A 15,093-nucleotide genomic window follows, 5' to 3' on the forward strand; every position below is an offset into this window, starting at 1 on the left:
TTTGTTTTAATTTTTGCCAATTTGATGGGTGAGACATAATATCTCATTGTTGTTTTAATTTACATTTCTCTGATACCAGCAAGGTAGAGCCTCTTTTCTCATATGATTATTGGCCATACATACGGGTTTCTTTTCCTAGGAGGTATTTGTTCACAACTTCTGCTGAATTTTCTGTTGGGTTGGTCGTCTTCTTGATTTGCAGAAGTCCTTTATATATTCTGGAAACCAATCTCCTGCTGGTCGTATGTATTGCAAGTATCTCCTCCCAGATTGTGGCATATCTTTCAATCTTGTTTATGGTATTTTTTGTTGAACTGAAGATTTGAATGTTAATGTCATCAAACTCATTATATTTTCCTTCACAGCTGATGCTTTTTGCACCTACGATATTCTTCCCTATCAAAAAGCACAGGGAAGCTCTCCGAGTTGCTGGTTGCATCCTATTTCTTGGCGTGGGTGCAGAGTACAAAGCTGGGTTCACTTTGTGAAATTTTATGGAGCTGCACACTTACAACGTGCACTTTTTAAATGCATATTCTAATTAACAAAAGGTTTAAAAAAGAAATCCTTCCTTACCCTGAGGTCATAAAAATATTCTCCTAGATTTTCTTCTAAATGTGTTAAAAATTTTGTTATTCACAAGTAAGCCTGGAATCCACCTGGAGTTGTGTGTGTGGTGTTAGTTGGGGATCTAATTTTACTTTTTCCATATGGATCACCACTTGTCCCAACACCATTTATAAAAGAGTCTGTCTTTTCCCCACTGGTTGGTGATGCCTCCCCGTCATATAGCACGTTCTCGTTTATGCACAGTTCCACCCCTGGGCCCTTCTTCTCTTCTTCTGTTCATTTTATCTCTTTATAGCCTGATGCTGAAGGTGGTCTGCTTAATTTCCTTAAAAGTTTTTTTAAAAAAATAAATTTATTTATTTATTTTTGGCTGCGTTGGGTCTTCACTGCTGCGCACAGGCCTTCTCTAATTGTAGCGAGCAGGGGCTACTCTTCTTTGTGGTGCGCGGGCTTCTCACTGCAGTGGCTTCTCTTGCTGCGGAGCACGGGCTCTAGGCACGCAGGCTTCAGTAGTTGTGGCTCACGGGCTCTAGAGCGCAGGCTCAGTAGTTGTGGCGCAGGGGCTTAGTTGCTCTGCCACATGTGGGATCTTCCCGGGCCAGGGCTCGAACCCGTGTCCCCTGCATTGGCAGGCGGATTCTTAACCACTGCGCCACCAGGGAAGTCCCAAAAGTTTTAATATTTAGTAGGACACAGTGGAGGACTTGAAGACAGGAAATGGTGGAGTCAGAATGACGCTGTGTCAAGGTCACTTTGATGATTGAAGAAATGGATTTTAGAGGCCAAGGCAAAGGGTCAAGAGTCCAGCTGGTGGCTGCTGCAGTATCCAAGCCAGAGGGGAGCAGCATGGCCGAGGCGTGGGCTGATGTTGGATGTGTAATGGATGTAAAGCAGACAGGATTTGCTGATGGATCAGAAAAATTGGGGATCAAAGATGACTCCTTTTTTTTTTGGCCAAAGTAGCTGGTGGTGCCATTTGCTGAGATGGGAAGGCCTGGGGTGAAGCTGACAGGTGGGCCCTTAGAAAGTGCCTGACAAATGAATGAATGAATGAATGAGAGTGGGGGTTGGTGGGGGGAGTGAGCTGGCAGGGCCGCCCCACCTCCTGCAGCCCTTCCATCTGATGCCTTAGGGAGGATTAAGCACCATCCTCCTAGTTTAACACCATTAGTTGTTTCAGCACATGTGTGTCATTTCTCCCAACCACTGTCATCGCTGGTGGGGAGGAACATCTTCCCTGTCCGTGCGATGGCACCTCCCCACCCCCGCCCTGGCTCAGAGCAGGGCCCCCAGATTCACGGTCCCAGGACACTGGCCTCCAGACTCACAGGAGGTGCGAGGCACCTGGGGAGGACTGAGCAGGCCGCTGAGGCTGCAGGACCAGCTTTGTTACTCAACTCCCTCCTCAGTAAAGGAAGTGGCCTGGGTGAGTCTCCAGTCATTTGAGGGTGGGGGGTGGGCGGGGCCTGTGCTATCAGCCAGGGTGAAGGAAGGAGCCCCTGGCACGTGGGCATGAAGGAGGCCCTGCCACCACTGTGGAGAAGCTTATAGCCTCAGAGGCCCTGCCTGTGTGTGGGGCCTCTGACCAGGGCGGGTTTTTTTGCTCTGTTTACAGCCTGCTTCTGGCTCATCATCCCCGGCTATTATGAAAACACCTTTAGTGCATAAAACGTGGAAAATTGCGTCTGAGCCCTCAAGCTGAGTCATTTTTCTGAGCAAGCCTTCAGTCGGGGCAGTGTTTTGGGTGGGGTGGGGCTCTGTGTAGGTCTGCGTTTAGCCTGTGGGCAGCCCCAGGTGGCCTGGCCAGCCGGCCAGCTCGAGGCCCAGGGTGCAGGCTTCGTTCTTAAAATCAAGAACGATTTTAAGCCTCTTGTGTGTGTTGAGAGTGAAGCCCTGTCACCAGGATGGCTGAAGAGCAGGGAGGGACCCCTGGGTTCTCAAGTCGCCAGATAAAAATGGGGGCGTGTTGGGCCGGGGTGGGGGGAAAGATGAGGAAGAGAAAGGGCAGGGAGCGTCTCAGCTGGGGGTGGGGAGGAAGGCCAGGCTCAGCCTGTGTCCTTCGCTGCCCGTGCACCCGGGAGCCCTTGGCTTGAGCACTGTCCATCCCACCACAACCCTGGCCAGAGGTGACCTTCACACTGGGGCCCGGCATGACTCTTGGCTGTAAGGGAAGGAGGGACGAGGGTGGGAGAGGAGAAACCAGTCTTTCTTAAGCAACTACTTCACGCCAAGCCCTTGGCTAAGCTTGTTCTTAGGGCCTCGCGCCTGGTCCAAGAATGCTGGATGCTTGCCGGCTGCAAGGCCTTGGGCCAGTGACTTCACCTCCTAAGTGCTCTGTCCTCATCTGCCTCATCTTCCTCATCTGGCCTCAGGCTTGTTGTGAGGATCAAGTGAGATGATGCAAAGGCACAGTCAATAAATGGCCCTTCATGTTTTTATGAACAGTAATGATATGGTTCACATTTATTGAGTACACCCTGTACCAGGCTCTATGCTAAGTGTTTTCCTCACAGTAACTGACTTGATCCCCCCCGGCAACTCTGAAGTAAGTTTAGTCCCATTTTATAGCTGAAAACACTGAGGTGCAGAGACATTAACTTGTCCAAGGCCACAGGAACACTAATGCTGGAGCCAGAATTCTGACCCAGGGGATAATAATTTATGTATTATTAAATACATCAAGTCAGTTGGATTAAATTGGTGTTTCTCAATGTGAATTCTCCAGAACCTTTGCCTTTGCTCCATTTAAAAACTTTGCTTCACCATCCGATAAGCATGTACAATGCTGGAACATTGCATTCTCCTTCTGAGAGATTCATAGGTCACTCTGATATATCAAAGGCTCTCAGATGTGCTGTGATGAAAAGGGAAAAAGCAAAGAAGCTATTTATGTTTAACCCAGCATTTCCAAGCTTGTCTGCTCTCAGAGCCTTATTTCTGAGATGCCCTTAATAAGATGAAGCTGGAGACGTACACATTTTCACGAGGCACTGCTGACCTTCAACTGCTGCATCACAGGTCTTTTACTGTCTTATGGGGGCACCCCGTGGACCACCCTGGTTTAAGGACCCTGTATTGTTCCTTTGTTCTCTCATTCATTCATTCAACAAATGTCTCTGGAGTTCTCACAGGCACAATGACAGGTAGAGAAGATGCAACTTCTATTTATTTATTTATTTTCGGCTGCACTGCAAGGCATGCAGGATCTCAGTTTCAAAACCAGGGACTGAACCCATGTCCTCTTCAGTGGAAGCACAGAGTCTTAACCACTGGACTGCCAGGGAAGTCCCAAGAAGATGCAGCTTCTTTTTTAAGAATCTCATAGTCTGACGGAGGAGACAGTGTGATCAGAAGTTGCAGGGACTCGGGGGCTGAGTGGATGGCACCTACCCCGCCTGGAGCCAGGGAGGGCGTCCTTGAGGAGGCGTGGCCTCAAGCAGGTCAGGTGAAGAACGTTGGGTGGTCAAGGCTGAAGGTGAGTCTTTGTACAATCTGTGGAAAAGCTCTGCAGTATCTCAACTTGCAGGACATCCCTAGGATTATCGGATTCCAGTCTATGAAGGCTATTTTACAACTCTGCAAATTGCAGGTAACTGATAGTGATTCAAACTAATTCCTGTCTACACTGTAGATTCTGAACCGATCTGTAGAACAGACTGACTTCCCCTCCTCAGTATTGCCTCTGTGTCCACATTCGTTTCAATAGTCCTGATCAATAAATGTGTCTGTTCTTCACATTCTCTTTTGAACTGATTATAATACCTCTCTTATTGATTTAGGAGTATAATACACTCTTTTTTTTTTTGCGGTACGTGGGCCTCTCACTGTTGTGGCCTCTCCCGTTGCGGAGTACAGGTTCCGGACGCGCAGGCTCAGCGGCCATGGCTCACGGGCCCAGCCGCTCCGCAGCATGTGGGATCTTCCCGGACTGGGGCACGAACCCGTGTCCCCTGCATCGGCAGGCGGACTCTCAACCACGGCGCCATCAGCGAAGCCCATAATACACTCTTTAACACCTGTTCATTTTTATATATGTGTGACAGTCACGATTCTACCTCTTTCTAAAAGGATAGTAGCAGGAGGCTCCCCAGGCAGAGGGACACACAAGCAAAGGCCCGGAGGCTTGCCATCAGCACCTGGCAGTGAGCAGCGGGTGGGATGACCCAGATTCTCACCGGAGCAGACGGTCAGGAGTTGCCGAAATGGGCTGGTTTTTCAGCCTCCACTTACGAAGGGTGGAGGCAGCTGGAGTAAAACGAAAACATGCTAGTTGCCAGGCATCGATGTGTATGGAAACTGGGGACTGCGCGGCTCTGTGTCACCTCCTGATTAGTGTGTCTGCAGGGGAGTTGAATGCACTTCTGCAGTGGGATCCATTGCCTCTTCTGACACCACCATTGAAGCAGTCTTTCCTCACCGGCGGTCAGGGAGCAGACAATCGGCATGGCCACTTTGTTTAATGAGCTCGCCCTGGCGCACAGACGCAGGGAAAACTTACTAAGAACAGAAGTGAGCAGGGACACCTGAAGCCTTGTGTCTGAAACCAGGCTTGTTAGAATCCCCAATCCTAGGCACCAGAGCCCTTAAGTTAATTAGCTAAAAAAATTCCTGAAATGCACAAAAGGTGAAAGAAACTGGACTCTCTATCTAGGGATGTCATATAATATATGTACCATTTGAAGGAAGCTGGCTTGGGCTCCTCCAGCCTCGCCGCAAGTGACCTCAGGCTCTGGGGGAAGGATTTCTTCATTTCTCTTCCTCCTCTCTTGTTAATTTGTTGCTGGTAGCTCTGGCTGAAGTGCTGATGGAACCCCCCTTTCCTGTCCTCCCCAGGGTGGGTCCTGTTTGGGGGCCCTCGGCCAGGCACGGCTTTGTCCCCATTCCCTGCCGGTGTGCCACTGTCAGGGTGTTCAGTGGGGCACAGCACTGGGCATCTGTGATGTGCCAGGCTCTGTGCTGGGTACCCATGACCCAGACCCACTCTGCTGTCACAGAGCTCACTACCATGCTGAAGGGTCAGGGCTGTGGGCACAGGGGAGGCCCCATTGGATGTTCCTGCATCAGTGGGGGACCCCGTGTAGGCAGCTGAGGGGCCAGAGCTGGCAAAGGGGAAGGAAATGGCCATCCAGTCTCAGTACCTGCCCAGACTGGCTTCTGAGCTCACGTAGACACTCTGGACAGACTCCCAGGAATGCAGGGAATGGGGCTGAGGGACTGGGGCGATGGCTGGACCCATTTCCCTGGTACTGGGTGGTCACTGCGCCTTCCCTGAACCCCTCAGGCCTTCTGTATGGGTGGGGCCCCTACATCCCCTTCTTCCCTGGCAGGCAGCCCAGCATGAACCTCTCTGCTCCCCAAGCTCTGCTTTCTTGTCTGAGCTGCATAACAATCTGCCCAGACCAGTTCTGTACCTTGTGCACCCAAGACTGTAGCCCAGCACTGACCTTTGGCTAAAAAACCCCAACTAGCCAACCAAACAGACCTCTGGCATAGGGAAAGGCTATTGGTGGTTCTGGGCAGTCTTTCTGGGCAACTGGCTCTTGGGGACTGGCTGGGCCTGGAGTGAGCTTGGGTGAGTCCCAGTGAGGGGTCCTCCTGGAAACTGTGTCCTCCTGGCGAGAGGCCCAGCATCCCATCTGTGGGGCCTGCCTGGAGAATTTATCCTACACACACACACACACACACACTCATGCAAAGGGATGTCATCACAAGGGTAGTCATCACAGCACTGTTGTCTTAGCAAGACTAGAAATAACCTACGTATCCAACAGTGGGGGAGGGGGATAAGGGATTCCGGGCGTCCCCTCAGTGGAGTGCTGCAAGCCCGGAAAAAGAACGAGAGTCCCTGGAGTGTGCTCACAGGGGAGGGGGCAGCTCCTCTGTGCCCATCCCTCAGAGGCTGCCGTAAACCCTGCAGCCGGGGCTCCCACGTCCCTTAGAGGCCCCCTCCCCATGCAGCCTCACTCAGCGCCCTCTGCATCACACTGCTCTGTCCCTGCGGGGTACTGGGGCTGGGGCAGAAAGGTGAGCTGGAAGATCTCAGAGCCAGGTGGGCTGCCAATCCCAGCTGTGTGGCCTACAGCAACCTATTCGCTGCTTTTTTGCCTCAGTCTCCCCATCTGTAAAATGGGGACAATTTACCTACCTCGCAGGTGAGGTGAGCACCTGGTACACAGAGTAGGTGTCCGACAGAGGGGAATGTGACTTTCAGGTTCTGCCCAGTGGGAACTGTGGGCGTGCAGATCAGAGGCCGGGTGGGTTCAGGAAGGTGGGGGAGCCGCGGGCAGGGAGGAGCAGGGGCTCAGGCTGCGGCCTTGCCTGTCACATGCTCTGTGTGCGCCCACGGCAGACGAAGGGAAGAGTTCACGCCGCTGTTTCCTGAGGGAGGAGGAGGCACATCAGGCGACACAGGGTGACAGCCCCAGCCCTCACCCCGCCCCCCCCAGCCCCCGCCTGTATGGAGATTCACCTGGCACTGCTGGGGTGGTGGTGACCTCAATTCACCCACGGGTGCTGGGGGCTTGCCCCAGAGCTGCGTTTGCTCAGTGAGCTCGCTACGTGAATAGAGAAAACGATTCGAGGGAACTTCTGGGGGAGCTGGTGGATACTGTGTGGGGTGATGCTTCCCAGGGTTCTAAGGGGCACAGGGTATGCTGAGCTGGAAGGTACGGGGGTCTGAGAAGGAAGTTCCCACTGGGCCTGGAGGCCGGGGACCCAGCCCTGCCCGGGGTCCTCCATGGTGTCTGAAGGTGTCCGACCCCCTGGACCCACAGACCCTCAGTGGGCTCTGTAGGGAATCTCTTTCCCCTCAGGAAAGTTGGACTTTTTTTCTCAATTAAACTCTTCATCACTTTTCTTTTGTTACTGACTTGATGATTTCCCCCTTTCACTTCCCCTCCTCCTTTAAGCTTATATCTCATTGTTATTCTTTTAATAAACTTTAAAATAAGAAATACATGTTATCTTTTTTATATCTTTCAAGGACCCCATGAAGAAGATTTACAATGTCCTTATTAAAAACAAACAAACAGGGCTTCCCTGGTGGCCCAGTGGATAAGAATCTGCCTGCCAACACAGGGGACATGGATTCAATCCCTGGCCGGGGAAGATCCCACATGCCGCGGAGCAACTAAGCCCGTGCACCACAAGTACTGAGTCTGTGCTCTAGAGCCCGTGAGCCACAACTACTAAGCCCGCGTGCCTAGAGCCCGTGCTCTGCAACAAGAGAAGCCACTGCAATGAGAAGCCCACGCACCGCAACAGAGAGTAGGCCCCGCTCGCTGCAACTAGAGAAAGCCTGCGCGCAGCAACAAAGACCCAATGCAGCCAAAAATAAAACAAACAAATAAATAAATAAATTTATAAAACAAACAAACAAAAAGGGACTTCCCTTGCGGTCCAGTGGTTAAGACCTTGCACTTCCATTGCAGGTGGTGCAGGTTCTATCCCTGGTTGGGGAACTAAGATCCCACATGCCTCCACACAGAGCGGCCAAAAAAAAACCAACCAAAAAAACAAACATACAATGTCCTTATTTTTCAGATGAGGAAATAGTCAGCGAGGACAAGGGACCTGGCTGAGGTCACCCTACTGGTAAGAGGCCAAGGCCCAGTCTCACTCACATGCCTTCCTGGCTCCCCGACACCAGGCCCCGGCTGGCACTGGGCCATAGGGCTGAGCAGAGCAGGCTGGCCCACGGGGGCCGGGGCAGTTCACAGCCCACAGAAGCGGGCAGGGGCCTGACCTGTGGGTTTGGGAGGTATGTCAGGGAGGCCTCCAGAGGAGGGGGTCTTGGGATCTAGGGGTGAGGGAAGGAGGGTAGGAAGGGGATTCTGGTGGAGGAAAAAGCACGTGAAAAGGCCAGGTGGTGTGGGGAAGGCAAACTTAGGCCAGGGTGGCTAGAGTGAGGGTGCAAATGGAGAAGGATGGGGTCAGGGCTGCACTCAAGAGGTGGGAGTGGGAGGTGAGGGTAGTGGAGTCAGATGGGGCTCGGTGCCCCCAAGGCTACAGGGAGGAGAACCCTGGCCGGGCACGTCCCAGACACTTACCAAGGCTGGGCCGGGCCCTCAGCTGCCTGGGTCCAGGGCCAGCTAGAATGGGCATCTTGTCTCACAGGCTTAGGATCCCAGGACAGGAACAGGAAACTCTGGCCGAGGAGCCAGGAGACAAGCTCAATGGTTCTTCCAGCCGAGAGGGGCTGAAGATCCTGGAAACCAACTCCCCTCTTCAGCTCTTCCCAGGACTTAGGTGCCCAGGTCGGGATCTGCAGAGACTCTGGGTCCTCATGCTGCCTTCCTAAAAACCTTATTTACATTAAAGTGTTAATGACTCATACAGCTTACAATGTAGTGGTTTCTCCACTCCGGCTATTCAGAAGAATCATCTGAGGTGTGTGTGAAGGTAATGACCATTGTTTATATAAAAATGACACATGCTCGTTCTCAGACAAAACAAAACAAGCAATCTAGAAAAGTACAAAGAAGGAAGCCATAAATCCCTCCATTAGAATGCCAACTTCCTGAGCACAGGATTTTTATCTCTTCTGTTCTCTGCTGTATTCTCAGCTCCTAGAGCTTTCTGGCACAGAGTAGATGCTTAATACAGCCCATCATTTACTGTTAACATTTGGTGAACGTCATCTGTACACAGAGAACTTTGGAGAGACAACAAGGTACAGGTAGAGAGAAAGGTAAATAGGTGGAAATAATTTTTAAAAATGGGATTGTACCACACGTGCTATATTTTAAACTACTTAATTTTAATTGAGTTTAACAGAAAGAAAATGAAAAAATTGCTGAATCTTAAATAAATTTTTACTTTCCACAGAGATATTAGTTCATAATGAATGTCTCTAACAGTAAGAAAAAAATTATGAAACTCATTAAGAGATTGGAGTCTTGGGGAAAAAGAATAAACCCTTCACTTTTGGCAGGCTCAGTATTTCTTGGGATGAAAAAGATGATCACTTCCTGTATACATCCTCCCTCCTCACACGCTACAGTTCCTGATTTTGATGCTAATATTTTCACTTTGTCAAGGTTTATAACACATATTCTGTTCTGCAACTATAATTCTCCTAGTATTTCGTCTTAGTCCTGTACTTAAATAGATTCCATTCCATTTTTTAAGCTCACTGTGCCCCTGAGTTTTGCACTCGGAGTCATTTCTTGGCTGAATCAGGAAAATCTGTGAAGGACTTTGAATGAGACCAACAACAAAAAAGACTGGTGGGTGTCCTGCATGTAGGGACTCATGCCATTCATTGTCTTTGAGCAAATCTAAGTTGTAGAAAACCTAGAGTAGGGCTTGTCTATCAGAAATGCAAATGGATTTTGTCCAGTGGAATACAACTGACTGCTGTCTGTGGCCATTCATCAGTTTTACACGTATATGTAAATTCATTTCAGTATTTCTTATCTGCCTATATATGTGTGTGTTGTTCCAATTTTCCTTTGAATCAATTGGAAAATATTACTTGTTCCCTAATTACTTAATGAGTTTAATAAAAATTTTGACATGTGTTCATTTTATATTGTCTGAGAGTCATGATTTTACCTTTGAAAAATGGACACTTTTTTTTTGGCTGTGCTGTGTGGCTTGCGGGATTTTAGTTCCCCAACCAGGGACTGAACCTGGGGCCACGGCAGTGAAAGTGCCGAATCCTAGCCACTGGACCGCCAGGGAACTCCCCAAAACGAACACTTTTAATGGTTAGCTAGATTTCATGGCTGAGTATGGTTTTTTTTTTTTTTCCTTCAAAAAAAGGCTCAAGGGTGCTATTTTCCTCGACCCTTTCCATGTTGTCTACGAATCCAAACAACCTTACTGGGTGTCAAATTCTTGGTTTCCCCCTTTCCATACCACTTCGAACACTCAGCTCCCTTGTCTTCTGGTCCTGAATGTTGCTGTGGAAAAATCTGAGGCTGTCAACCAAAAAAAAAAAACAAAAAACAAAAAACAAAACAACCCTCACAAGGCTACAAATAAGGAAAGAGTTTATTTGGGGTCTTAAGGATTTTAAGTCAGGAGACACAGACTTGGGTAAAACCAAAAAAGTGTTCCAGGGGAGAGGAAGAGTCAGGGGCTTGTAAAGGCAAAAGCCACGAGGCTGTGCTGACGCAAGAAAGGAAATATTTGTCCTTAAGGGATTGGCTGTCATGAATTATTTGAGGGTAAGGGTCCAATATGTATCTGGAGTTTCTGGGACATTGGACAGATGTTCTGGATGCCTGTGTTAAGACGAGAAGATTCCATCTGGGCTGAGGCATGCTTAAGTCACACTCCCTCAGTGGCCTCCGGCTCCATTTTAGAGAGCTCCCTTAGCAATACTGACTCCACTTTTATTTTCTTTTCATGAGGCCAGACTGATTTTTCTCTCCCCTCATTGTTGACTTGGTTTTTCCTCATGGGTGCCTTAAGGGTTGTTTTCTTTATCCTTAAAGTCCAGCAACTCCACTGGATTCAGTGTGCTCCCGGTGTTGATCAGTCTGAATCCCTCTTGTACCCTTTCAATCAACACAGTGGGTTCTCCCTTTGGTTCAGGGACAGTTTCTCTAAACATTCTTTTGCTTTAGCTGTTGGATAATCTACTTCAGGGACTCCAAGCCCTCTGAGGTGGGAAGGTCTGTGTTCCATAATGATCATCTTCTCTTTAGTTGTTTGAATTTATGTGTCCTCTTTCTCTGAATTCACTGTGACTAGTTCAAGTTTCTCTCTGTGCCATGAATTTGCTTTTCAGACCTGGGCCCTGTGTTGTAACTCCGTTTTTAGATGTGCAGTGGTCCTGCTTGGGTCCTTAGTGTGTGTCCTTTCCTCTTCAAGCTCTCTTTGCATCTCCTGATGCTATATATATATATTTTAAATTAATTCATTTATTTTTGGCTGCGTTGGGTCTTGGTTGCTGCGCGCGGGCTTTCTCTAGTTGCAGCGAGCGGGGGTTGCTCTTTGATGCAGTGTGCAAGCTTCTCATTGGGGTGGCTTCTCTTGTTGTGGAGCACGGGCTCTAGGCACACAGGCTTCAGTAGCTGTGGCTCGCGGGCTCTAGAGTGCAGGCTCAGTAGTTGTGGCGCAAGGGCTTATCTGCTCCACGGCATGTGGGATCTTCCCGGACCAGGGCTCGAACCCGTGTCCCCTGCATTGGCAGGTGGATTCTTAACCATTACGTCACCAGGGAAGCCCCTGATGCTATTTTTTAATCGTCTCTCCTCTGTGCTCTTTTTATATCCGACTCATCTTCTCATTAACTTTCCTCTCTCCTGAAGCTATTAGTTTCAGGGAAGCTGCCTTTGATCCTCAGCCCCATCCCCTCCCAGCCGTGCCCTCATAAGATTTTCTTCCCCTTCCTGGCAGTTGGCAGGGTGACTCGCAACTCCCCTTGCGAGTTCTTTTCATCTTGCTCAGTTAATTTAGCAACTCCACCACTTCTCACATGGGAACCAGGCTGCCTTCCCCCAGAAGGAGGGTTTCGAGAGCTGTGTTGTTTTTAGTCTGCTTTTTGGGAGCCCAAATGTGCAGGGGTTGGGGGAGACTCCCCCCACCGAGGCCACCCTTGCTGGGGGCACAGGTCTTCTGTTTCCTGCCATCCCTCACATACCCTGCACCCCAGACCCCCTCTGCCCAGCCAGTCAGGCCTGTGTCCTACTCCCATGTCCCAGGCAGCCCAGGATTCGTGAGGACGGAGGGCCCTGGAGGCCACTGCTCTGGAGATTGTCGGCTCATTCTCTTCATAATTTGTCGTTGTTGCTCACTTTGTCAGGTACTGGGGTAGGGAGAGTCTGTGTTCTCCCCTCACTCTGTCTTCTAAAGTCTGAAATCCTCTCCTAGGCAGCCTCTTAACAAATGCAAATCTCCAGGTCCTGCCCACCCAGAGGCCTAGAGGCCCAGAGACTCGGATGCTGTGGGTCTGGGTGGGACCTCTCCCTTCCCATCCCAAGTGATGTGGGTGTACAGGTCAGGGTTGAGGACTGCTGAGTCATTTACCAGGGCCATTTACATTTTTGTCAGATCAAAGGAATGTGTCTCATTATGTAAAATCACATGGCTATGAACATTTCATAGTTTTGGAATGTCCTAGTGGGTGGGCATATTGGATCACTCATTCTATTGGTGAGGATTCTGAGGCCCAGAGAGGGAAGTGACTTGCCCAAGGTCACGTAGCAAGTCAGCAACAGGTTTGAAGAACTGAACAGACAGGTTTGAAGAACTGGAAATTCCAACCCCAGATATGGGGCCTCGGGATCAGGGTAGCCAACTTCAGAGGGCAGGAAGGTCTCTGCCTGTGGCATGAGCAGCTCACTTCCCATCTTGGGGCCTTGAAGAGAATATGTGGTTGTGGCCCTTCCCCTGGGGAAATTCGGTCCGGAGCGTCACTGGGGACGGGGGCCAGGCCAGGAGGCACACCACCAATCCAAGCCCTCCCAGGAGGAGTGACCCCACTTCCCCTCATGCCTGCCTCACCCCATTCACCCACTGCCCCATAGCCACGCTCTCATCACCAGCCCAGGACCTGGTCAGGACCTTGGGCCAGGTGGCAGGTTGAGTTGTCCTGGGGAGGAAGCAGCATCAGAATAGATGGGGAATCTGGGATCAAGGCTAAAAAAGGGTCGGTCAGGCCTTTCTGGGAGGGTCCCACACCTGCCCAGGGAAGGGGCTGCAGGAGCAGTATGGGCCATGACAGGGCAGTGCAGCTTGACCCTCCATCAAGAGGATGGGCCAGGGACTTCCCTGGAGGTCCAGTGGTTAAGACTCCGCGCTTCCACTGCAGGGGTGTGGGTTCAATCCCTGTCAGGGAAGATCCCGCATGCCGTGGGACTTGGTCAAAAAAAAAAAAAGGATGGGCCAGGAGCCTCTGGGCAGCTGGGTCGAGCTCTCAGCGTGTCCTGGGTGTTGTCAGCCCCCGGCCTGTTCTCGTCCTGCCCCACCAGCCTGGTGACATCAGGCAGCCTGAGGAGAATCCCGGGCCCAACACCTGCCTGGTTTCAGGGCTCAGCTGCCTCAGGGACTAGCAGGACCCTCTCACAGGTTGCGGTAAGGGTGGATTCCTGTAAAGGCATGGGAAGCGCAGGCTTCCTGTAATGGAGCTGCTGAGCTTGGAATAGATCCATTCCACAGGGAAACAAGAAATACTTGATTGGAGTATTTTTGTGAGGAGATGGGGAAAAGGAATCTCATCCTTCCCCATAATAAAGCTGCAACTGCTTTCCTCTCTGGGCCATTTCTGCTCTTTCCTTGCTAAATGCCCCCTCCTCCTCCTCTCCCACCCCCACCTGGATTCCTCTCTGTTGTTCAATCCCAGCCCTCTGTTTGCACAGCTCTTACCAAAACAGGGGGGGCTGACAGTAGCCCCCGAGGGTGTCCCGCTGAGTGTGTGAATGAGGACGGTGGCCACGGCTTGCCCAGCGCTTGCCATGCTCTGGGAAGTCCAGGAAGCGAGCCTTGTGGCAGGACCGCCCTGACCCCATTAGACACAGGAGCGCCCAGGGAGAAAGTGCCAACTTGGGATTCAGACTCAGGCCACCCAGGCCCCAGCTGCTGCTGCAGCCGACCTTGAACCCATCACAACATGCACGGGCTTCTTGGCTCTACAGCAAGCCCAGGAGGAGACAGGCCAGGTATCTACCACCATCCCACCAAATCCCATTTTTCAGATGAGAAAGCGAGGCTAAGGGAAGCTAAGGGCTCACGTGGCTGATATGCCCCAGAGCCTGCACTCACCCTGTTCTGCAGCTCTTTCGACTGTTTTAGTCTGAGCTGCACCATGGACTCTGTACACCTCTCCATGCCCGATCCTCCGGCTGTCCCGGCCACCCTGCCGAGCACACCATCTGCTTGGTCTGTGATGGGGCAGCTCCCTTCCTCTTCCCCAAGGCTTGTCTCCCCCACCAGATTGCAGGCAGCTGGTCATTATGGCGAACTGTCATCAGGCTTTTTTGCCTGGTGTTTACAATTCCTAATTTGTTCTCCCCATTTTGTAGTGTTGAGTCCTCTCCTCACTTTGGAGAAGGCTTGGCTCTCAGGTAAGGACGTGCAGAGCTAGCTCAGTCCTGGGTCTTGGTTTCAGGGAGCCCCTGTGTGCTCCTGGGAGGAGCTGTACTGTCCAGGGAGCCTGCTGAGGCCTTCTTCAGTCTCTCTGAGGCAGGGTCTCTTAACTTTCTAGGGGTGCTGGTCTCTTTGACCATCTGAAGAAAGTCGTGACCCTTCTCCCAGAAATCTGCAGACATACAAAAAGAGTACATACAATTTAGAGGTTTATACACCCTCTGACATCCATCCCTGGGTCTTCCAGGGGTTCCTAGAGTCTGTATTGAGACCTCCTATGTTAGGAGGTGCTGTCTGCCAATTTCCAGAACCCAGAATCTGGTTGCTTATGATGATTAGATAGCTGGATGTGTCCATGCCTGAAGGAGGCTTTTTTTTTTGCTTTTTGTAGATTCATTTACTGCTTTGAAGTTTTTAACTGTTCAGCAGTTACAGGAATTTTTTTTTAATCAGAAAGAAAAATATTTACATCTCAAATACAAAAGA

The sequence above is a fragment of the Grampus griseus genome (assembly GCF_964374135.1).
Source record: "Grampus griseus genome assembly, chromosome: 2".
In the NCBI taxonomy this organism is placed as follows: Eukaryota; Metazoa; Chordata; class Mammalia; order Artiodactyla; family Delphinidae; genus Grampus; species Grampus griseus.